The sequence below is a fragment of the Scyliorhinus torazame genome, chromosome 14, assembly GCF_047496885.1.
Source record: "Scyliorhinus torazame isolate Kashiwa2021f chromosome 14, sScyTor2.1, whole genome shotgun sequence".
Taxonomy (NCBI): domain Eukaryota; kingdom Metazoa; phylum Chordata; class Chondrichthyes; order Carcharhiniformes; family Scyliorhinidae; genus Scyliorhinus; species Scyliorhinus torazame.
In genome coordinates this window covers 193,814,209-193,840,116 of record NC_092720.1, presented here as the reverse complement: position 1 = coordinate 193,840,116, position 25,908 = coordinate 193,814,209, and the positions used below count along the sequence as shown (strand labels likewise).

The 25,908-nt window shown below is 44.3% G+C and overlaps 1 long non-coding RNA gene across 1 annotated transcript; it reads left to right on the top strand.

The window, feature by feature from the left end:
- The first annotated feature begins 5,658 nt into the window (after window positions 1-5,658).
- Window positions 5,659-18,051, top strand: LOC140389396 (uncharacterized). The gene is made up of 3 exons (XR_011934375.1): window positions 5,659-5,688; window positions 5,840-5,866; window positions 18,025-18,051. It is a non-coding gene; the product is annotated as an uncharacterized lncRNA (long non-coding RNA).
- Window positions 18,052-25,908: the final 7,857 nt, after the last annotated feature.

Sequence of the window (25,908 nt, the reverse complement as noted above, 5' to 3'; positions counted from 1 at the left end):
GGAGGGTTTCCGTTTTCTGGACCACTGGGAGCTCTTCCGGGGCAGGTGTGACCTGTATAAGATGGACGGGTTGCATGTAAACCGGAGAGGCATAAATATCCTGGCCGCGAGGTTTGCTAGTGTCACACGGGAAGGTTTAAACTAGTATGGCAGGTGGGTGGGTACGGGAGCAATAGGTCAGAAGGTGAGAGCATTGAGGGAGAACTAGGGAATAGGGACAGTGTGGCTCTGAGGCAGAGCAGACGGGGAAAAGTTGCTGAACACAGCGGGTCTGGTGGCCTGAAGTGCATATGTTTTAATGCAAGGAGCATTACGGGTAAGGCAGATGAACTTAGAGCTTGGATTACTACTTGGAACTTTGATGTTATTGCCATTACAGAGACCTGGTTGAGGGAAGGGCAGGATTGGCAGCTAAACGTTCCAGGATTTAGATGTTTCAGGCGGGATAGAGGGGGATGTAAAAGGGGAGGTGGAGTTGCGCTACTTGTTGGGGAGAATATCACAGCTATACTGCGAGAGGACACCTCAGAGGGCAGTGAGGCTATATGGGGAGAGATCAGGAATAAGAAGGGTGCAGTCACAATGTTGGGGGTATACTACAGGCCTCCCAACAGCCAGCGGGAGATAGAGGAGCAGATAGGTAGACAGATTTTGGAAAAGAGTAAAAACAACAGGGTTGTGGTGATGGGAGACTTCAACTTCCCCAATATTGACTGGGACTCACTTAGTGCCAGGGGCTTAGACGGGGCGGAGTTTGTAAGGAGCATCCAGGAGGGTTTCTTAAAACAATATGTAAACAGTCCAACTAGGGAAGGGGCAGTACTGGACCTGGTATTGGGGAATGAGCCCGGCCAGGTGGTAGATGTTTCAGTAGGGGAGCATTTCGGTAACAGTGACCACAATTCAGTAAGTTTTAAAGTACTGGTGGACAAGGATAAGAGTGGTCCGAGGATGAATGTGCTAAATTGGGGGAAGGCTAATTATAACAATATTAGGCGGGAACTGAAGAACATAGATTGGGGGCGGATGTTTGAGGGCAAATCAACATCTGACATGTGGGAGGCTTTCAAGTGTCAGTTGAAAGGAATACAGGACAGGCATGTTCCTGTGAGGAAGAAAGATAAATACGGCAATTTTCGGGAACCTTGGATGACGAGTGATATTGTAGGCCTCGTCAAAAAGAAAAAGGAGGCATTTGTCAGGGCTAAAAGGCTGGGAACAGACGAAGCCTGTGTGGCATATAAGTAAAGTAGGAAGGAACTTAAGCAAGGAGTCAGGAGGGCTAGAAGGGGTCATGAAAGTCATTGGCAAATAGGGTTAAGGAAAATCCCAAGGCGTTTTACACGTACATAAAAAGCAAGAGGGTAGCCAGGGAAAGGGTTGGCCCACTGAAGGATAGGCAAGGGAATCTATGTGTGGAGCCAGAGGAAATGGGCGAGGTACTAAATGAATACTTTGCATCAGTATTCACCAAAGAGAAGGAATTGGTAGATGTTGAGTCTGGAGAAGGGGGTGTAGATAGCCTGGGTCACATTGTCATCCAAAAAGACGAGGTGTTGGGTGTCTTAAAAAATATTAAGGTAGATAAGTCCCCAGGGCCTGATGGGATCTACCCCAGAATACTGAAGGAGGCTGGAGAGGAAATTGCTGAGGCCTTGACAGAAATCTTTGGATCCTCGCTGTCTTCGGGGGATGTCCCGGAGGACTGGAGAATAGCCAATGTTGTTCCTCTGTTTAAGAAGGGTAGCAAGGATAATCCCGGGAACTACAGGCCGGTGAGCCTTACTTCAGTGGTAGGGAAATTACTGGAGAGAATTCTTCGAGACAGGATCTACTCCCATTTGGAAGCAAATGGACGTATTAGTGAGAGGCAGCACGGTTTTGTGAAGGGGAGGTCGTGTCTCACTAACTTGATAGAGTTTTTCGAGGAGGTCACTAAGATGATTGATGCAGGTAGGGCAGTAGATGTTGTCTATATGGACTTCAGTAAGGCCTTTGACAAGGTCCCTCATGGTAGACTAGTACAAAAGGTGAAGTCACACGGGATCAGGGGTGAACTGGCAAGGTGGATACAGAACTGGCTCGGCCATAGAAGGCAGAGGGTAGCAATGGAGGGATGCTTTTCTAATTGGAGGGCTGTGACCAGTGGTGTTCCACAGGGATCAGTGCTGGGACCTTTGCTCTTTGTAGTATATATAAATGATTTGGAGGAAAATGTAACTGGTCTGATTAGTAAGTTTGCAGACGACACAAAGGTTGGTGGAATTGCGGATAGCGATGAGGACTGTCTGAGGATACAGCAGGACTTAGATTGTCTGGAGACTTGGGCGGAGAGATGGCAGATGGAGTTTAATCCGGACAAATGTGAGGTAATGCATTTTGGAAGGGCTAATGCAGGTAGGGAATATACAGTGAATGGTAGAACCCTCAAGAGTATTGAAAGTCAAAGAGATCTAGGAGTACAGGTCCACAGGTCATTGAAAGGGGCAACACAGGTGGAGAAGGTAGTCAAGAAGGCATACGGCATGCTTGCCTTCATTGGCCGGGGCATTGAGTATAAGAATTGGCAAGTCATGTTGCAGCTGTATAGAACCTTAGTTAGGCCACACTTGGAGTATAGTGTTCAATTCTGGTCGCCACACTACCAGAAGGATGTGGAGGCTTTAGAGAGGGTGCAGAAGAGATTTACCAGAATGTTGCCTGGTATGGAGGGCATAAGCTATGAGGAGCGATTGAATACACTCGGTTTGTTCTCACTGGAACGAAGGAGGTTGAGGGGCGACCTGATAGAGGTATACAAAATTATGAGGGGCATAGACAGAGTGGATAGTCAGAGGCTTTTCCCCAGGGTAGAGGGGTCAATTACTAGGGGGCATAGGTTTAAGGTGAGAGGGGCAAGGTTTAGAGTAGATGTACGAGGCAAGTTTTTTACGCAGAGGGTAGTGGGTGCCTGGAACTCGCTACCGGAGGAGGTAGTGGAAGCAGGGACGATAGGGACATTTAAGGGGCATCTTGACAAATATATGAATAGGATGGGAATAGAAGGATATGGACCCAGGAAGTGTAGAAGATTGTAGTTTAGTCGGGCAGTATGGTCGGCACGGGCTTGGAGGGCTGAAGGGCCTGTTCCTGTGCTGTACATTTCTTTGTTCTTTGTTCTTTGTTGTTCTTAATGTTTTTCAATACGCCCAGCACATCCTCCGTTTTGATCTCAATATCGCCCAGACTACCTACACATCCTTTGTCAGACTAATCATGCACCAAGTCATTTAGAACATCGGCCACTTCCTCTGGCTCCATGCACATATTCCCTCACATTTCCTTGATGATGTGTGTTTTTGAGGGTGCGATGCTTGGGTTGCTCTGATTTGGTAACGAGTTTGTAAAATCGCGATTTTATCTTCCCATTCGTTGTCACTGTCAGGAGCTCGGAGGTGGAGTGGACGGCAGTCCAGTTCAGGGTTACTCGGTGGTATCTGAAGGTAACTGATGGATACGGGAAGTGTTTGTGGTCAGTGTGTGTTTGGGCGAAGCAGGGGTGTGGCTCAATCCATAGTTACACATAATTATACCTCAGTTGCTCCGTCCAGGACGTTCTGTGCAATTACCGGTGAGATAATTTGGATCTGCCTGAAGTTGTGACTCAGAGTTAGATATTGCCACGTCCTCGGAGGTCGGGGGCGCTGTGGGAGCTGAAGTGATCCAGAGGAGCCAGGAAATTGTCCATCATTTTCTTTTTAAATTTAGTGGACCCAATTATTTTCTTTCCAATTAAGGGGCAATTTAGCGTGGCTAATTCAGCTACTCTGCACATCTTTGGGTTGTGGGGGTGAAACCCACGCAGACATGGGGAGAATGTGCAAACTCCACATTTACAGTGACCCAGGGCCCGGATTCGAACCCGGATCCTGAACGCCGCAGTTAAAGTGCTAACCACTATGCCACATGCCGCACCGGCAATTGTCCATCAGAACTTGATTATTCGTGGGGAATTCCTCTCCCTTCAAACTATTCAGATTTCTGACAGTTTTTCCAGTCTCCAGACATCATGAGCTCTGTGCCAATAGTTGACTAGCTGCTTTATTTTACACAAATCACGTTCACCTTTAAAATTGCTTATTTTATGGAAAGAAAGTCTTGCTATTTCCATTAATCTGATGTTTCCGGTGTCACTTTTGCATTGTGTGAATTCATTTATGTGAACAGCGTGACATTTGCAACTTTCGTGCTGTGAGCGGTGTGTTCTGTGAACTAGATTACTTGAGCATTGTATATTTTCTCTGTTGGGAGCTGCGGGAAGAGTGTGCTGCTTGGTATCTCGCCAGGCACTTGGTGTGCTCTGAAGAAATTGCGCAAGCACGATGCATTGGTGAAACTTAGCACAGGAGCAAAAATATACCGCGGTGCATTCTGTCATGTGAGCACCATAAATTTCTTCAGTGTACGAACGTGATTGCTGCACTTATTCTGAAATAAACAGTGCGGTGCCGTGCTAGTTCTGCGGCAACTTCTCACTGAGCCCGTTAGCGTGTGAAAAATGAAATTCTCGAATTCGCTCGTGTGAGCGTTATACATTCTTTGAACTCGAGATTGTGAGCACGATCTTTTTTTCTGAACATAGTAGTGTGGCACTTCGCACTTGCCGACATTGACGTAAGTCGTTCTCAGTGTTTCAACTGGTTAGTGTGAGCATCTAATGCTCTTGGAACATGGCACTTTGGGCGCTACATATTTCTCAGCTCGATACTCTAAGCAACGTTCATTCTCTGATTTTTTTCAATTTGATTAGTGTAGATTCTCTGAATTTGCTAACTGATCAAGGCACGTTCTCTGAACGCCCGAGTTTGAGCGCTATTTTATCGGATAATTCTGAATATTGCGCTGTCTCAAATTTCAGTTTTGAGCGTTCTGCTTTCTTGGAACTTAACAGTATTTATGTTAACAGTTAACAGTAACAGTATTAACTGTATTTATGAAGAAACACAATACAACTGTCCTGAAATATGTGAATTAATCACTGTAAACAACAGCATTCATTGGACGCCACACGTCGCACATGTGAACGGATTCACTTTATAAATAGTGACACAGGTTACATTAACTGGAAAGTTACCCTTTACCGAGGAAGCGAACTATTTTGGTAAAACCTGCAGATCTCGCTGAACACTCCGTGGTCCGAAGCACTCCGTTGTCCGAAGTGAAGTAAGTCTTTACATTTAGAGAAAGAATGGTCAGTATTATTGGTCCAGAGATGGGGGTATAGTTACATGGTTATGTTACATATTATGGTTTTTTCTCCTTACAGCAGACACCAGGTAAAATAGAATTGATGGCCATGGTTGAGATCATAAGTTGTTTTGAGAAAACAAATAACACAAACTATTCCAATGGCGGAAATGTTTTCTATCGGTAATGTGGTATGTTGGGGAACTGGAAAATAAATCAAAAATAGATTTTGCTAGACCGTGTTTGATGGTGGTGAAAAAGCATTCTGGGGGAAAATGTAAATGCAGGATCGAGGAACTCCACCGTCACAGGCACTCTTTTGCCAACACGTACCAACAACATAGATGCAATAAGATTAAGAGCTCAATCACACATTTGGATTGGTTGTTGACTCAAAAACACAGCCTAAATTAATACTGTCCCTTCCCCCAACAGATGACAATTTGAAAAGTAAACAAGCAGGTAAATCCGTTGATAACGTACCTTTTCACATTGCATCGCCTGTAAAATTTGTCAGGAAATTCGGGTTACATGCTTCTCTTTGATATATGCATGTAATGTATTAGTAGAATCGGCAAGAGCTTAATTGTATATATTCCTGTTATTACTTTAGAACTTGATAACCACATCAAAAGCGATGGTGAGTATTGGAAATTAAAGATAAATAGTTTATGTGTCCAGGATCAAATCGAATTCCATCGATATAAGATGAATTTCAACACGAACTGGGATTATGTAAATGAACCAACCTATCTAGAGACTGCAGAGATCAGGAGCAAATGTCAGTTGACATTGCCAATGCTATTACTCTGCATTGAATTTGGAAGTAACGTTATATTTAATTTCTTATTGACGCATATCCTGGAAAACATGATTCATATAACAGCCACGCCTCTACACCGTTCGCCCGGTATATTTTCAATCTTTTGATTTTGTCATAATTGTGTTACTGGGTCTTTCCCCAAATTGAACCTGTGTCAGGCGCAAGATTGAACAATGCATTTTCTTTCTTTCTTTTCTAGTGGGTAATGGGATTTACATCTCCCTGCGATATGTTTTACCTTTATCTCATATTACTCTAATATTTGTGATTTTAACAACAGCTATGTTCCCTGCCGATTGAGACAGTTCAGTTGTATTCCAAGTGAAAGATTTTCAATTTTATTTCCGTCAGTTCCTTTTCTGTGTATTTTGCTTTAGATCCTCTCCTCGCAGGCCATCCCATGCATACAAAACACACATTTTGCTACACTTTATATTTATTCAGGAAATTACTTCGTGTTTTTATCCCGCGATTTCGGAAACAAACACCTTGTGCTTGAGGTAATAGTACGATGATTGCTTTTATCCATTCTGCATTCAACAGTTTGAATGGGTAAACGTGACAGATTGTATTCCAAGAATGCTAAAAGCCCTTTATTACAAAAGTTTTTCATATTTTTCTGCAATTTGCAGCAATGCAAAATCTTCCGCATACTCAGATCGTCACGCCATCTGAATGAAATGGAATTTAACGAACTTAATTGAATGGCTCCCAATCATTTTTCATGTCCTTACGTTTATTTCGGAGGAGATGAGGATTGTTTGAATTTGTACACCTCAATCACACCTGACAAATTAAGACGACGGAAGAGTCTCTGTTAACAGCACGGATCAGTTTCGATTTATTCATTGACTTGAAGCTGGGAAATGGAATATCTCTGCAAGAGGAGACACAAGTATATCGTTGCACGTAATATCGGAATAATAATAGAGAAAGTAAAAATAAGCTTGAATCACTCAAACTTTATAAATCAGCCACTCAATGCTTGATGGATTTCAGTTACTGAGCGAGGTTCTGGATTGCAGACGGTGTCACCGGAAGATTACAAATGTATCTGGTGACGGATCGCTTTACATTTTACGACTCGACCAGGGAAAATTATCACTTTGTGAAGCATACATTTTGAAGCAAAACGCAATAGATAGTTATAATCGTCTCGAGTATTCCTATGAAAATAATTAGTGCATTGATTAATCCACTGTGGCAGATGCCGGAATTGAAAACTGACCTCTGAATCGCCGAACATACTCTCCCCTGCAAAAAAGCTTTGATCACAGTGATAGAATATTTTCAAGCTGTCTGGGTTAGTGCATGAAATAGCCTTCTTGAAGCTCGAAAATAACCAAAGAGAAAAACCTGAAACGCAGCCCACCTTTGTCCCTTTGAGTCAGAACACAGGTGTTCGATGGTGACTTTATTACTTTCTGGTTCGTTGGATCCTTAAAGGGTTTCAAGCTACAAGGTGAGATCTATAGATTCTGCTGCTTTTGTCATAGACAATGAACGGTTGAATAGAGTCATTGTTTCGAACTTTATGTCTTGGCTGCGATTGAAAACTACGTTTGGGGGATGATCTCAGCGGAACGGTGTTTTGGAAAATCTCAGGGTAATATAAGGCAATTGGTGGCCATGATCCAGTGTGAGACATTGGCATAATCTATCCATTGTCATCAGAAGATGCCAATTCACCTCTCAAAGAATCAAAAATTGGTTCAAGGTCAGAACGCATTTTCAAAGTCTGCCATCTTCAAGGTCTATTGGGGCAACGTGCTCGAACTTTTCGAAAACAATTCGCACTTCCAAAAGCTCAACCAAAATCACAAGGGCATAGGGCGCACAGAAGATCAAGATGTGCAAGACGCACTCTAAACTGTTCGCCATTCTGATTTTGAAAATAGCAGTATCTGCTTATTGTTACTGCATGAAAAACCTTGAACTACCGACGGGATAGCACGATATGGTCAGTATATTCAAAACAGGGACGGAACTTATGACTGGAAGCAATGAGCACAATTTGTTCAGATCACTTTAAGAAGAGGCCTTAATGTTTCCCTTCGGTAAAGACGGTTGAATCCATAAAAGGAACAGAAAAAAGAAGGGTATGAACTTAATTAAGCGCTTGATCAAGTACAAACGACTAGATTTAAACAGAAATAGAACAGCGTTGTATTTAATTCTGACAATTTGAGAATTTCTTTGCTCAAATGACAGGAGGCAGATCCTACTTATCAATGAGCTGCATCTGATAGCACTGAAGTGTAAAATGTCTTTCCCCAGAGATGCAACCATTATATCTGTGAATTGCCAGTCCAACCCTCAGCTAACTCGAACATCCCACCTCAGTCCAATAGCACGTTCCCATACAAGCGTCAGAGCTGCAGCATTTTAACCCTTATGTCCTTTCAACAGCTTCCAAACCTAAGACGTTAATTTTAGATGTGGCTAACCTTTATGTTTTATGTGCTTCGGTCGAGGCTGTTATAATTGCAATACCCCGTACAGCAGATGTTGGTTAAGTAACCAATTTGTGTCGCTTCACTATTTACTTGACATTCATGAACTCAAACATCTCGGTCCCTGCCATTTGAGGTTTTAGCCTTGCTCGCAGGTTGGTTCACTTCATAGTTCTACCGAAACTAAACGAATGTTTGAGAGAAAGAACTTGACCTTCCAGTTCAGCTTTCTCCAACTTTCTAGACTCAACATTGATGTCAACCAGTTCAGACCCAGGTCTGAGCTCTATTATGTTTCTCTGATTTTTTTTCCTTCGTCAGAACCACCCATGCACTCGGCGCCTCATTTGCTTCGTTCTTTCTTTTCTTGGCCTATAACGATTATCATTGTCCTTTGAAGGCAAATGATCTGAAATCGACACTCTGATTACTTTTACTCGGCAATGAATGTTTCTTCTGTCCTTGTCCAATTCCGCTTTTGCTGAAAAGCTATTCAATCTCTATATTTTTCCAAGTTCAAGCAACAGAGGCCTGATCATTCAAGATAATTGTTAAAAATGCGGATGGTAAATTCAGCAACATATCTTGACGCAAAGATTTCGAATGCACGGCATAAAAATGTGTTGAAGGCAAAGAGAAGAGTCGAACCTGCAATGAGGACCATATTTCATAATTGAAAAAATATATAGCTGTTGGAAAAACAATGGTTCTGAATGATAGATCAAACAGTTATTTGGCAATGACACCATGGAGTGAATGACCTTCCCATTTGGTACATAACTAAAAGCCAGGACGTCCCCAGTCTCTCTATGTGTCAGCTTAATTTGTGCAAATGTTTGGTTTTATTGCTGGCACAGTTAGTGAAATGAATAGAAATTTGCACAGGAGTGCTTCTCAAGCTCACCCAGGATGAGTTGAATGACGTTGTACTCGGCAAAAGTGAAGAAAAATTTAACACTGAAAAAATGGCTTGTCCTCTTTACAACGTAGAATTTAGAAAAAAAAATTGATTTCATGAACTGTTCTCTGTGAACAAATACAACTAAGGAGATATGATCGATGTCTGCTAGTTATTCTTAAACAGGATAATAGGAAAAGCTTTTTTCGAAATGTTGCTGATAATCTACCAGCTAAGAATAAGGAAGGTAATTTATTCACAGAATACCTACCGTGCACAAAGAGTCCATTTGGCGCTTCGAGACTGCACCAATCCTCTGAATGTACACCCTTACCTCGGCCTATTCCCTCTTAACCCTATCTAATCTTTCAACACGAAAGGACAATTCGCGTTACCAATCCACCTAACGTGCAGATCATTTGGACTGTGGGAGGAAAACGGAGCACCCGGAGGAAACTCACGGAGATGCATGTAGAACGTGTTAACTCCACACAGACAGACACCAGACGGAATTCACCCCTTATCCGTGGCGTTGTGAGGCAGCTGTGCTAACCACAGTGCCGCCCTGATGCAAAATTAATCTGAAAACTTTGTTGCGTACACATCACACCTGGGAATGACATAAACAAAAGGTTTGAGATTGCATTGAATGTACATGGCAATGATTGTTCACTATTGGCAATTAATCATGAGGTAAGTAACTTTATGATTAATAGAATTACTGGGTACATTTTATTTTGACATAAGAACTGTCTTTGGAATAACGCTCAACTGTCAGAAACTGAAACAACTGACAACTTGTATTGATGCCATTCGAGAGAAAAATCAGTAAAATAAGCGAGGCTGAAAAAAAATAAAAATAAAACATGAACAAAAAAATGAAATAAAAGTAAGCGAGACTGATTACTATACCTGAGGTATGGTAATTACCTTTCAAAAGCTCTGAGCGGACCTTTCTGTCGAAGCTAAAAGTTTTGCCGGTCTTCAGACATTATTTGGAAGCTACTGCTTGGAATGCTGAAGCGATTGATGAAATTGCAACTCTCGAAAGCCTGCCGCAATCTTCCAGGCAAAAGTCAGGACCGTGAAGGAATACACGTTAATGTCCAGGATAAGTCCAATGTGACCCTGGAAGCTTGAGACCATCAAAGGCACTGTAGCCTGAGTGCTTCGCGATTTCTCCACAAAGAAAGTGCTCTATGCACTGCCGAGGAGCAGTGGAACCACTTAGATGGACATTGGTAGCAGTCGCATGTTGACACAATCACCTGGAAATTCCGTTTTAGTCAGTCATAATCCTGACTTGCAACTTCACTGCCGTTACGTCACCGTGGATAGTTTAAAAAAATGCTACAATCCACTCAACCACATTCTGGGCGTGCAGTAGCACGTCCTGCGTAGCAGCGGATCGAGAATGCAACTGACTACCAGATTCTCATAAGCAAATAGGTACGAGAAATATATGCTGGTCGAGCAAGCGAAGTCAAATTAATGCAAATTAATAAAATTTTAAAAAAGAAGAATAGCTTTAATATTGAGTGTTCGCGGAAGTTGCAGGATTTACACAGTGACAATGGTGGAACAACAATGCATTTTCCAGTCTAACTGTAAATGGGAAGACACAATTCACATGTTTCAGATCCATTGCGGATGGACCCTTTCTTCATCCAGCCAATACGACCAGTTCCCAAGTTGATTTTGAAGCAACCTGGGATAATTAATGTGTAGTATCTTCTGGATGCTTCCTTTTTTCAGAAACGCTTTGAAGAATGCAAAACAGACAGTCGTTTAAGGTTTTGGTATGGGATCATCCCGAGTTAAATGTTGTGCAGGGCTTGCAGCATGACCACGGGGACATATCCTGTATATGAGGCGTTGCGGAAGGTGCTGATAGTTGTGTGAGCTTCAGCGAACTTCTCCAATTCTAACCTGTTCAAAAAATGTATTTTCCTGAGATTTTAACGATTATTTATAGAATTTACAAAACAAAACACACATTAACATATAATAATAGGAGTAACCCCTTCCGACTCCTCCCCCATGTCAATTGGAATTGCCCCCCGCCCCCCCCCCCCCCCGCCTCTCCTCCCCTAACTGTTTAAGGATTTCATTGGCGTCGCATTCCATATTGCATATTTTCAGGGTTTTACTTATTTTCATCTGTAAGCCTAATCAAACGAAAAAAGACGGTAGTGGGAGGCGTTCATGCACTTTACATCACCTCTATTGAGCCGCCCCCCCCCCCCCGATTCCCCCCCCCCCCCCACCCCCCTCCACACACACGCACACCCCACCCGCACTTGACGTACAACGGTTAGGCTTGTTCGCCGGTATTATTACATATTTACGTCTGAGACTGTGTGTGTGTTTGTATGAGTGTGTGTGTGTGGGAGGGGGGATCCCCTTTCCGCACATGGCTAATTCAGCGTGTGCTTTCTCCCATTCTGACCTGGGACTTTTATCCTTGCTGTCGGATGTTTTCGTTGTCGATTTTCTCTCGGCCCCCGTTATCTACCCCTGCTGTTGCCGTTCCACCGTACTCCCGTCTCTCGTGTCCCTCTCCATATTTCTTGGCGCATTTGGGACCCCCCCCTGCGGAGCCATTGCCCACCCCTGCCGCCCTAATCCCCCACGCCACCCACGGACCTACTGGCTGTTGGCTGCAAACAGGTCCTGGACCATTTTCTTAAATCACTTAAACCCCCTTCCGACTAGCAGCATGGAGCGGTGCTGATGATCGCCATTCGAGCAGGATATTTTGGCGGGCAGTTAGCGAGTAAAGGGCAATGATGTCGACCCACCTCCCCACGAAAAGCCTTGGCAGATCTCAGACCACGAACACTGCCACTTTTGAGCTTGGCTCCACCCTCACACCATAACATTAGTCATTGCTTCAAAAAAGGCTCTCCAGAACCCAACACGCCTGGGCTGTGTCCGGAATATGTGGGTGTGGCTGGCAGGGCCTCCTTGATACATTTTACATTTGTCCTTCACCTCCTAAAACAACCGACTCATTCGGCATCTATTTAGGTGCGCTCTGTGCACTTTCGCATGTGGAGCTGGAGTTGTCCCTGTTCAGTGCTTCACATCAGTGTCCCCACCCTATTTCTGGCGCTAGTTCCACCTGTCATTTTTTCCGTCCCTTTTTCAGCGAGGAGCGTGCCTCCACTGATGGTCGCCCATACATGCCCCTACAGTTACCCCACCGACGTCGCCAACGTCCAATACTTCCTCTAACATTGAGTGCCTTGGGTCAGTGGGTGGGATGCTGTCCCCTTGCGGAGAAATTGTTTTACTTGTATGTGTCACAATTCATTCTGGTGCTGTAGTTGTAACCTTTCTGTCAGTTCCTCTAACGTCGCAAGTTTATTGACGGTGCAAAAGTTCCAACTGTCAACGTCCCTCCGTCCTATCTAAACCTCTTAAAGGTGGCGCCCATTATGGCTGGGGCGAATCTGTACTTGCTGCAGCTGTGGGCCATGGTGGACATTTCGGTAAGACCAAAGTTTCATCTCAGTTCGATCAAGATCTGGAGTCTGGCTATTACAACTGGGCTTGTTCAGTATTTGGTTGGCAAAGCTGGGAGTGCAGTTGTGTTGAGGGCTCGGAGGGGCATCCCTATTCAGGATCTCTCTTCTATTCTCACCCATTCTGCATCTGGTTCTTTCACCCAACGCTCAATCTTCTGCTCTGGCTGCCCAATGGTGGTATTGTCGGTATGTGGGGAAGGTGGGCAGCTCCAGCATTTTTGTTTTTCTTTCTTGGACTCTTTTTGAGCATCCGTGGATCCCCCCTCCCCCATGTGCACCGATGAACGCCATGATAAACGCGTCCCCCGTGTTCCAGTAGGCCCTGGGGATGTCGTTCGGTACGGATCTGAACAGGGTGAGCAACTAAGCAGCACGTCCATCATGATCATCTGCAGCCTCCCTGCCAGGGATAGTGGGAGTGTGCCTATATCTGCAGTCCCTTATCGACTTTCTCCGCCAGACTGATCAGGTTCGATTTGTAGATCCGTGTCTCGCCATGGGCAATTTGGATCCCCAAGTAGTGGAATTTACTTTGACCGTGCTTGAACGGATGTCCCTCCAGCTCTTCCGCTCTCCCTTTCGGGTTCAGCAGGCCGATTTCTCACTTGCTCATGTTAAGTTTGTCGCCCGAGAAATCCCCAAACTCTTTCAGAAGCTTGATGATTGCTTCCATGTTGCTCTGCCGGTCGCGGACGTAGAGAAGTAGATCACCTTCATCCTGCGAAGCTGTATGCTCTCTGTGCCCTCTCTGGACCTCCTTCCAATTTTTCGCCATATTGAGTGCGATCGCCAGTGGCTCAATTGCCAGGGCGAATTTAGCGGGGAGAGGGGGCATCACCCCCTTGTACCCCTATGCAGCTGTAAGTAATTACAGCTTCTATCGTTGGTCTTTTCGCTCGCCATTAGGACGTTGTACAGCAGTCTCACCCAGTAGATGAGCCCTATGCCCACCCCAAACCGTCCTAGTACCTCAATGAAGTAGTTCCAGTTGATTCTGTTAAAGGCCTTTCTGCGTCCAGGGAGGTGATCACCTAATTTGTTCCAACACCAGAAGACTATATGACATAGGAACAGAATTAGGCCACTCGGCCCATCGATTCTGCTCCGCCATTCAATCCTTGCTGAAACTTTTCGGCCCCATTCTCCTGCAGTCTCGCCATAACCCCTGATCCCTTTATTAATCAAGCACCGACCTATCTCTGAGTAAAAAAACACTCTCCCCATATGAAGTCGCTATCTCGTTCAGCAAGCGCCAAGAGATCGCTGTCTACCATTGAGAAAGCACGTCTGGTCTTATGCGACCACCTCTGGTACCCTGTTCTCCAGTCGCCTGGCTTGGATTTTTACCAGTAGTTCCACGTCTACATTGAGCAGCGAGATGGCTCTGACGATACACTTTCGATCGGTCTTTGACTTTCTTGGGTATCAGCGTGATATTGGTTTGTGCTAGCGTGAGTGGCAGGGTGCCCCTTTCCAGCGAGTCTGCAAATATCGTGCACAAATGCAGGGCCAGTGCTGCCACGAATGATTTGTAGAAGTATGCCGGTTCCAACGCCTTCACCGGCTGCGTGGAGTTAATGCTGTCAATAATTTCTGCCAGTTCCAGTGCTGCCTCCAGCCCCCTCCCTCACGGGAGGCATGCCCAATCCATCAAGAAAATGTTTAATCCATTGCCCCTTTCGGGACTTCATAGGTTGCAGTCTTTAGTTCAAGGCCTCTAATGCTTCACAGGCCCTTTTCAGCTACAAGTCTGCCGTTGTTGCCTCTAACCTGCGCAATTTGACTCGTGGATGCCTGCTTTCTCAGCGAGTCAGCCAACAAGCAACTGGCTTTGTCTCCATGCTCGTAAAATTCCCCGTTGTCAGGCAGTGTTGGTGCACTGCATTTCTGGTGACACAAATTAAAATCCATTTGTAACTCTTTATTCTTCACAGAAGCACTACAATCGGGGCGTCGCAGTATCGCCGGTCCACATAGAGCATGGAGTTTACCAGTTGTTGCGCAGCCACCCTCTCTTACCCGCCTTCACGCGTTGTGCAAAGTATAATCTCTCCTCTGATCGCACATTTCAGCCCCTCCCAGAATGCGGAGGTTGAGACCTTTCCGCTTTGGTTGTTGGTAATTTACTCGGCTATGGCCTGTGATATTTTTCTGTAAAAGCATTTGTCGGACAGAAGTGCAGTGTTCAACCTCCATGGGGAGCCTGGGACTATTCCGTCTCCAACCTCCCATCCATGTGGTGTGGAATCTGTTCGGAGATTATGAACATGGTGTTTTCTGCCCTTACTATCCATAGAAATACCGACTTACCGCCCACGAGGAAATCGATATGGGTGTAAAACCGGTGTATCTGGCAGAAGAACCTCTTCTACATTCGGTGCATGAACATGCGTGGATCTATTTCGTCCTTCTGCATCATAAATACCCCTAGTTCTTTTGACATGCCTTTCCTGTTTTGGGATTTTGATCTCTCGTCAGCGCGTCCTGTCTACAGTTGAAGTCCTCCCGCCCCCGTCCACTTGATTCCCGCCATGGTATTCTGCATAAATTCCGTGTCATCTCCATTGGGAGCATAGTGTCCCGTCAAGGCCATCGCTGACCATGGTGTTCTGTCCCAGCGGATCCATAACCGTTGTCATTTCACTAAATGCCATCCTCTCGTGGATGTGCACTTTCACTCCGGGGCTTCGCTTTATCAGAGGGCCTCCCAGAATGGTCACTGTCGCGGTACTCACCATAAGGCTTGAACCCTGTAGTCCGGGGTTTACCTTTGTCCAGGTGCTACCGAACATGGCCGCTAACTTTGTGTGCGCCATGTGGGTGAGTCCTGGCACGCCGTGATTTTCCTTTTTCATAGTAACTTCATTACAGCGTTAATGAAAGGATATATATGACACTAATAAAGATTAATATTATTTGTACATGGGCCCTTCAAAGTGGCTGTTTCCAGTGCCATTTCGTTCCTTGTTATCTCGTTTGGCCTGTTATCGCCAAACTAAAACGCCCCCTCCCGCCATCTCTTTGTTTAACCTTTAGTTCTGCTTCTCTCCCCTTCTCCTACCCTCTTCACTATTGTTTACCGTACCCTCTCATTTGTTCCTACGGATGCTAGCTGTCCCGCTAGTGTCGTGGCGCCCTCCTGGGGTCGGATCGACGCGTTCCTACGCCTGTTGCTTTGATTTCTCCTCTATCTCCTCCCTACCCTCTTGTGTGCTCTGCTGCCCCCGCCCCTCCTCTCTGTGCACTGGTTCCCAGGGATATATTGAGGTGGTGCAGTCCCGCGCACATTGTCCTTTTACATTTTGTGCTCTCGTGTATCTGCCTCACCGTTGCCTCTGCTGCTGTTTACAAAGCCAATCAGTTCCGATGGACTCCTCAGCAGCAGCAGGACAGATGAAATAATGGTCCTTGTACATGACTGGAAGTCTGGCCCGGTACAGCATTCTAAACTTAATTTCGCTCGTCTGCAGGTCCACCGTCGTATTATAGAACTCTGCCCTGTGATTTGCCAGGTCCCCCTCCCCATTGCCCTGATATATCCTGATCTTGTGTCTCTCCCAGTTTCAATCCTTTGCTGCCAGGCCCAGTGCATGATATTCTGCAGGTCTTCGTACCCGTGCAATTTACAGATGATCGTCCTCGGCGGCTCCACTGCCTTTCGTCTTGGCCAGAGCGACGTACAGGCCCTGTTGATCTCCAGTGGATTGTGGAAACTGTCCCTCCCACCAGGTTTCCCAGTATCTGGGCCATGCAATATGTCGGGTCCGGACGTTAGGTTCCATCTGGAAGGTCCACTATGCTGAGGTTGTGGCACCCGGACTGTTTCTCCTCGTCCTGAATCTTTGCTTCGGTCTGGTCGATCGAGGGTTTTTCCAGGTCCTTCATCGTGTTTCCCTCGGCGTCTTGTTTCTACCTTGTCGAGGACTACCTGCATGGTAGCCAACGCCTCTGTGACCGCCACCATAATAACCTCCTTGAACTTGATGTTAATTTGATCAATCACCTGCTTCAGTTCCTTCAGAGGGAATTTCTTCAGTTCACCCTCGGCTTTAGGGCGGGGAGGGGGGGAGATTGTTTTGCGACTTACTGATCTCCCTCTCTCGGGGGCAGCTGCAGACCCCTTTCATCAAGAAGCCGATGACCCGCTGGCTCGCTTCTCCTTCTCCTTCCCTTTGCTGCTGTTTTTGTTCTCTTTGCTGCCTCTGGAGCTAATGTTTTCGAAGCATTTGGCCTTGATGCTTATTTTGGAGTGGGCGAGGGGATGATTTTGTCCCCTTTTATGTGTTAATTTCGATTAAAAGTCGCTCTTTTCTCGGTTCTTCGGAGGAGTCATACCTCGTGTTCGTCTGCTCAGCACATCTCCAACACCGGAGAATGCAACTAATGCAGCAACTGAATACGACTCTGGGGGTCACCTGCAACGAATCTTTGAAAATGCGATAACTGCTCTGTAACAGGGAGAAACATCTGTAATTTTGCACAAAGTAAAATTCGAGCTAGTAATTCCAGCTGATCACCATTTTGATCAAAACTCCAACTTTGCTACGGCTCATTGATGCCACGCTTGGTCATATGACCCTTTGATGTTAAGAGCAGTCATTGTTATCTCAGCTCGAAGGCAACGGATTGTCATCCTCAGAGAACAACTTCACTTCCAACCATAGGTTGAAGCTGGCTGGCAAATGACGCTGCCCGATAGACCTCCTATTTGAGGTGATTACCCTCCAAAAAATAAAACCATTCTACGCTGTGCTAGATACAGTTTTAGCCAGTAAACTTTCTCCCTTTTTTTCAATTTAGCAAAGTTTTATTGTTGTCACAGTCAGTCGATTTCTCTCTTGATGACAGGGGGGGAAAAAATCTCACCTCAGCACTGGTCTCTGATGTTATTCCCAAATTTGGACTAGTTTTGTAAGGAGCTAATGTGCCAGACGGTTATGGTGCTACTTTAAGTTGTTAGAAATATTGAGTCAATTGTTATTCATTTTCTACAGCATGGAATAAGCAAACTATATTTTAGAAATAACTTAGTTGTATTCATTTAGAACAAACATTGCATTCAATGGATAATTATTTTCTCCTCTTGTCTTTCAGAGGATAACCTTCGCGAGGCTAAATTAGGTAAATTATTTTCGCGTGTTAACATCAGTTTAGACTCAAACCATTTGGCAACGTCCACACAAAGACTCCTGGGCTTCTGTTCATGGGAAAAATAGTTAAATCACTTGCGAATCAGTTCAGCATCTAATTTCGGCCTAATTGATGATATCGCACCTTGCTAATTGAACTCATGCTTGAGCCAGAAAAACGGAATGAAGACTGCTCTATGCGTTCAACTGAAAGCAGTATGAATGAGTTCTAATGCGTTTATTTGTTGCAGTCACAGAATTTCTACAGTGCAGATGATGGTCTTTCGGTACATCGAGTATGTACTGACCCTCTGTAAGAGTACCCTTACTAGGTCCACTACCCCTCCGTATACATACAATCCTACCTAATCTTTTTTGGGGGACCGGAAGGCTAATTTGTGATATGTCCGTAATCTAGTTGCCTTGTTTACCTAATCCCTACTGAAAGGATTTCCATCGATAGTATTGCTGATACGCTGATAATATCGCTTGTATCCCACATCGACGGATCGAGAACTGAGATTGGTAAACAACCAGAATATTTCGCTCACAGGGAAATAGAAGTAAACAAATGAAATAATGAGTTCAAAAATTGCAGAGTTGACATAAGATAGTTAATTCGCAGCCGGAAAATGCTGCCACCTAACCATAAGATGACAGGATAATATTGCAATTCCTTTGGATGAAAAACATATTTTGCACCTGTTGAAGTACTTCGCGAACAGACTAACTGCTGACGTGAGGTGAAAGTGCAATGTGGACTCATAAATTTGTTTCAACTGAATACAGTTGCAAGAAGGCTTTTTCAGGTAGAACGAATGAAATGGGGCGGAACATAATGAATTGAATCGATGCATAACAATAAAATATTTACCAAGGTTTTTAAAAAAGTGCATTTACAAATTTAGTGGGAAACTGTAAGCGATATTATTTTCCAGAGCTGTCGGAATTGAAACGATCACTGAAGAAGCAAACATATCACGGGAATGAGATTACGGCAACATAGTTTTCATGAAAGTGAAGGACTGCAAATGCGTGGTTCAGTCTGCCGAAAACACGAGGTAAATCGCAGCACAACAATTCACGAAGCTTAATTTAATTTTATGGTTACAGCGGAGAGGGTAAATGACAGTGATGCAGATAGGGACAAGTGAATTGTTCGAACTTCTTGCAATTCTCTAAAACCTTGTAATGAAGGAAATCTGTCCTTCCTAAGCTATTTGTACCCACAAACAGCCCTCGGAAAAGCAGTATAAAACCAAATATTTGTTAAGACTATGGCTCATTATTATTATCTCAGGGAAATTGGAATAGGAGACAACATATAACTTCATCACCGACGTGCACAATTATAAACAAAATAATAAACCGTGTAATATACGCTCTGCCACATTTTTAAAAGGTGCTACAGTTTTGTTAATTATTAGGGTCTATGCTTGAAATTTCAAGCTGGAAAGTGGTAATAGTTCACCCGAGAATCCAGAAGAGCAAAAACGGCTGGGGCGGTCTCGTACGGGCTGCATAATTTTATCAGTTCTGTTCAATTCAAATATTATGGACACATGTTGCGAAAATATGGACATAAATTATCAAACCAGTCTTGAAATGGAGTACACATTAAACGAGATTTGATAACCTTAAGAGATCGTAAGTAAGGCAAGAACATTCTTCATGCCAGCTATATATGTTCCCATTATATAACGCGTATGTTCACAGGAGGTGACGGTGGACGCCACTGGTACAACGTGGAAATGTTTAGGAATGGCTGCTTCTCTCCGGGTTTGCAGTAAATTGCTGCGAAAAAGTACTGACATTTTGCATGTTCCTTGGATTTTACAGTAATATATCATTATGGGCAGCACGGTAGCGTAGTGGTTAGCACAATTGCTTCACAGCTCCAGGGTCGCAGGTGCGATTCCCGGCTTGGGTCACTGTCTGTGCAGAGTCTGCACGTTCTTCCCTTGTGTGCGTGGGTTTCCTCTGGGTGCTCCGGTTTCCTCCCACAGTCCAAAAATGTGCAGGTTAGGTGGATTGGGCATGCTAAATTGCCCTTAGTGTCCAAAATTGCCCTTAGTGTTGGGTGGGGTTACTGGGTTATGTGGATAGGGTGGAGGTGTTGACCTTGGGTAGGGTGTTCTTTCCAAGAGCCGGTGCAGACTCGATGGGCCGAATGGCCTCCTTCTGCACTGTTAATTCTATGAAATCGAGACTATTATTATAAATATGCAACTGTTACAAAGGCCAAACATCTCATTGTGAAGATTGTAGATAACATTTTAAAAGAGGCAACGGAAGTCTGCGTTCTAGATCTGTGAGCAGTTACAGAAAATGACGAAGTTCCCTGTCAAGGATAATACAGGTTTTCTAGTCACTATCACGTGGTGGGTTAGCTATGCCAATGCTCATTCTCCACTTTCATTGAAAACAAATTATATCTGTTTCTGAGGGTATGAACGTACACCTTGACAATTCTCAGGCCGATAAAAGCTCAATAAAGCATTCTTGCAAATGCTTATCAAAAGTTAATTGAAATAATTTGGAAAATTAACAACATTTATTTTTTGTTAGAACGACAGAAAATTGAATCCATTCGTCAGAACATTGGTGAGAGCACTAATAATCTCCTTGTTTAAATGTTTTTAAAAAGAAGAAATGGAACTTACAGATCCAATTGCAGACGATTTGTCGAGGCGTAATTTTCATTGACTCAGGTGTGACAGTATTAAACTACGTTCGATTTCGGAGCAATTTCCCAACCCTATCCTGCCTCATACATTTCGTGCAGTAACTTCTTGAGTTTCTAGCATCTCTACGGATAAATCTATCACAGGTATATCCAAAAACATCTTCCCCAGGCATAATTAAATTGGTGCAGGCGAGTTCACTGGTTGTGAACTGCTCACACGCCTGCCATATTGAACATATAAACGCTTCTTTCGAGCTCTAGCCTAGGAAGTGCATAGGTCAGGAGACCAGACGGGGTACAGTAATTTCAAATTCTCACAGAATCTCTCAATCAATAGATAATAATTTGTTATATAACCACTGTTTGATAATTCGTCCCGCTTTGTGATAGATCCATACTTATTAACTGGTTTCCTTTCCTGTCCAAACCTTATCAGAAAACGAGTTCTTTGCAGAATGGCAGGAAGAGTTCAATGGTTGATAACTGCTTCTAACTACAAGAAAACAAATTAAAATTCTTGTATTGTTTCATTAATTACTCAGATCTCTGCGGCATTTTTTTAATATACAAAGTGTGCAAACTCACAGATTAACCAAAGGGATACTAAAATACTGCGTTCTATCCTGTCCATTTGGAACATTAGCACTCATTTTAATTGCAAATGAGGCAATACAAACGTTAAATTATGCATGTACCTTTCCTTGAAGCAAACATGAAAAAACGAATTAAACCTATTCTTACCAACATTAAAATGTTCCTTCGCTGACCACCACGCATACATTAGATCACCCGTATTATGGATTCACATGCCTCAGTTATTTGCAAGTGCTCAGTAGGCAGTCAGTAGTAGTTTAAACTTTAGCCTGTATTACTCGTTTAGCCAAGGTGTATGGAAATATTCTGCAGCACTTTTGTTATCATTTCGCCAAGTAATACTTCGTTCTTCACAGAGGAGCTACTGCGTCGTCAAGACTTAGGTAAAATAAAACGTTTGGGTGAAAGCATGCTGAAAGTGGTCTGGGGTAAGGAAGCAAAATATCGAGAGGCTTTTTGAACGATCGGTTCAAAATACTTGCAATTCGGATAAAATGCAGTGAATGGCAATTGTTTTCAGGCGATATGAGTAATGCATCATGTATTGAGATGCTGCACGATGGATTCCTGGCAATGTCTAATTAGCACCACGTGAAGCTACGCGTTCCTCTTTGGAGGTTGAATAATTAAACAGGAACACTTGGCTTATGTGTTCCTTCATTCTAATAAGCGAAAGGGCGTTTATTTTTCTTGACGTTGAAACAGTTAAACCTTCAAGAAATTGAATCTATATGGTAAAAGTTACATTTTGTAATCGATATTCGAAGGAATGCAGATCTGTATCAATTAATGCATTTGAAAGGCTGGTTTAGCACAGTGATCTAAACAGTTGATTTGCAATGCAGAACAAAGCAGCAGCGCGGGTTCAATTCCCGTACCAGCCTCCCCGAAAAGACGCCAGAATGTAGCCACTAGGGGCTTTTCACAGTAACTTCATTGAAGCCTACTTGTGACAAAAACCGATTATTATTATTATTACAGTGCAACACGGCATTCAATGGTTCATCAATAATGAAATCGGATGGCTTTGCATTCGTTGGATAAGGTTTCAATTGTGTCCGCAACTTTTTGTTTCTTGATATGGTTGAGCATATACATTGTTTATTGTGGAAGTCACAATTCTCAATGGTAAGTCGGCAGTTTGGACTTAAGATCCATGTATTGGGGAGTCACATGATGAGTTCTCAGTTTCGAAACGGTTCTTGTAGATACATAATTTATCTGTCAGGATCTGTCCTCCGTCTCCACCGGCGTTAAAGTGCTGGTAGCCCTGGAGGGAAGGTCAGACTCTATATTCGTGGCATAGTAATTGCCGATATTTGAGTCATAGAATAGAGAATTAATGTTGGCCCTCCACTTCTATGCCGCCCATGAAATACCAATCTAATCCCAGTTACCAGCACTTAGTTCAGAGACTACTATGCCATGGTGATTCATCGAGATACTTCCTAAATTTTGCGAGTGTACAAGCCTCCACATCCCTCTCATGCAGCGCGTTCCATATTCCCTCCGCGGTGGGTGAAAACCTGTTTCTCAGGTCCGCTGTAAACTATTTGCTGTTCACTTTTAACCTATGACCCCTGGCCTCAGTTAACTCTGGCATGGGGAAATGTTCTTAAGATCTACAGAATCTACGCCTCTCTTAATTCTGTACCAGATTTCAGATACCCCCTCAATCTCCTCTGCTCCAGGGGAAAAGAAAAAACAATCCAGTCTGCCCAAAAACCTGAAACTTCCGACCACAGGCAACAACTTGGTGAATCTCCTTTGCTCTCCCTGCAGTGCAATCGCGTCCTTCCGATGCTGTTGTGACCATAACTGCAAACAACATTCTGTTTACGGCGCAAACATTTTGTTTTATAAGGTTGTAACATTCCTCCGTGCTCCTAAATTATATGCCCTCGCCAATGTAGGCTAGCATTCCATATGCTTTTTGCATACCCTATTTATCTGTGCTGCCACCTTCAGTGACCAAGGGACCTTTACAAGGTCCCCATTACGTATATCGTACCCGTATTCGAGTTCTGGAAATGTACCACGCCATATTTATCAGAATTAAATTCGACCTGTCATTGCTCTGCCATTCTTACTAGCTCGACAATGTTAGACTGTATTTTAAGAATATCCTGCTAAATATCAACAACTCCACCATTGTTTGTGCAATTTGCAAACTTACTAATTGTAGCTTCTACATCCCTCTGGCACACTGATGCTCACAGGCTTCCAATCACAAAATCAATCATCCACCATCACCCCGTGCTTTTTGTTAACAAGTCAATCTTCGATTTAATTTGTCAGCATGCGTTGGATCTCATGGGCCCCAACCTTTTGGACCAGCCTTCCAGGGGGTCCTTGTCAAAGGCCTTACTGAAGTCCATGCCAACCATACGAACTGCGTTACCCTCGTCAATATATTTAATTACCTTGGCAAAATACTCATTCATATTTGTCAGGCAGAATCTCCCACAAACTAATCTGTGCTCACTATCGCTGAAAAATCCCCTCCCCCACCTTTCCAAACGTTCATGAATCATGTCCATTCGAATGTTTTTCGAACATTTCTCTGCCATTAACATTAGAATAACTGCCCTGTAAATACCTGGTATCCCTGCTGACCTTCTGGAATAAATGTACCACATTAGCTAACTTCCAGTGACCTGGTAATTCATATTTGGCCAGCGAAATTTTAACGATCTGCGGTTTGCGGTGGATCACAATCACATTAAGATACATCCATATGCCGCTGATCTCTCTTATCAATGGCCTTAACTAGACCAGCATTAAAAGCCCGAATCATCCGTTCTAGCATTCTTGGGCTTTGCCTGTAATATGAGTGGTTCAAATCTTTGCTTTGGCCCTAGAAATTGACTATTGCCTCAGTATCATTCATGTACAGTGAATTCCCAGAACCGTAGCAATTTAAGGAGCTAGATTGAACCTTGGTATTGCCCCAACCGCGACAATGTTAGTAATAGGTTTGCAAGTCAGCTGTCCCACCGGCAGCGCACCCTCGCCTGTCAGTTTCCAGGCAACGTGGGGTGGCTTCAATGGGAAATTTCACTGGTAAGTGGCTGGGAGGCAGAATCCCGCCAGCAGCGACGATAGGCTGCCCAGAAACATATGGTAGGGGACACGGGAATCCAGCAGTAATGGCATAAGTATTCCTGGTTTGGAACGCTTGAATACACCGAGTGAAGTGATTCATGGTCACTAACCTGGATGGTTATGTTCCCCTCCCATAGGCAAGGGACGCGAAAAGTCAATTTGCATGTTCTGCCATTGGCCCTTCGCCATGGGCTACATTAGCATTGATAGCTTTTCCTGAGATATGCCCGGCATTTTTGACAAACTTCGACACATTCCTTCCTATGGGCAGCACGGTAGCACAGTGGTTAGCAGAGTTGCTTCACAGCTCCAGGTTCCCAGGCTCGATTCCCGGCCGGGGTCACTGTGTGTGCACATTCTCCCCCTATCTGCGTGGGTTTCTGCCGGTTGCTCTAGTTTCCTCCCACAGTCCAAAGAATTACAGGTTAGGAGGATTGGCCATGAACAATTTCCCTTCGTGTCCAAAAGGTTTGGGTTGGGTTACTGAGTTACGAGGATAGGGTGGAGGCGTGGGCATAACTGGGATGGTCTTTCCAAGGGCCGGTGCAGACTCAATGAGCCGAATGGCCTCCTTCTGCTCTGTAAATTCTATGATTCTATTCGATGATTCGATGCCTGTCCACCACCAACAGCGCTCCAACAGACGCAGCATGGCGTTCAATCGGTGATGTGCTGCCCCATGGTATATTCGTAGCAACTTCTGTTCTATGCACGGTGTAGCCGCTACTCTACCCTAATTTCGGCAAATGTCGTCGCGTCCTATACAGGTCCTTTGCTTTTCCCACTCTTCTTGTTCTTCAATTGCAGTATCCTCATGCAAATTACCGACCTTAAGGTCCTCTGGAACATACTCACTGGCAGCCTGGGTCAAATTTTCGACGGCATTCGTTGCAGCCTGATTGGCCCATTGATTACCCTGTTGGATGGGGCATCCGACCTTTAGTGCGCTTCGAACTTTATAACTGTCACTACATCTGGAAAGTTCGCAGCCTTAACCAGTCATTCAACTATCTACTCATGTTTAGTGTAACCTTTGGGAGTTTATGTGCCCCTTCCTAGCCTGTGCCGCCATAGAAGCACGCCATTCAGTAGACTGCATGGGCCCTGAGGCCAAATTTTGCACCTATGTCTTATGTCTAATGGACCACAAAAGCCGACCGACTGCTGTGTAACTATTTGCACTCCTATTGCTGCACTACGTCAATGCTTTGCGACTGCAATCCTTTCAGCCACGTGGGCGAAGTAGTCTCCTTTTAAAGCACCGTGTTTAACTAGACTCCCTATAAAATTACCTCCAAGGCGCATCGAGAAACACCTCGCCCACCACTTCCTCAAGGGATAAATATTTCGTCAATCATTATCGCACAACTGTTGCCTTCTTTCCAAAGCATTCCTTCTGCAGGGATTGTTCTACCAACGTATATTGTTCGTTAATCCTTATTATGCGGGTCCAGAATCGCCTAC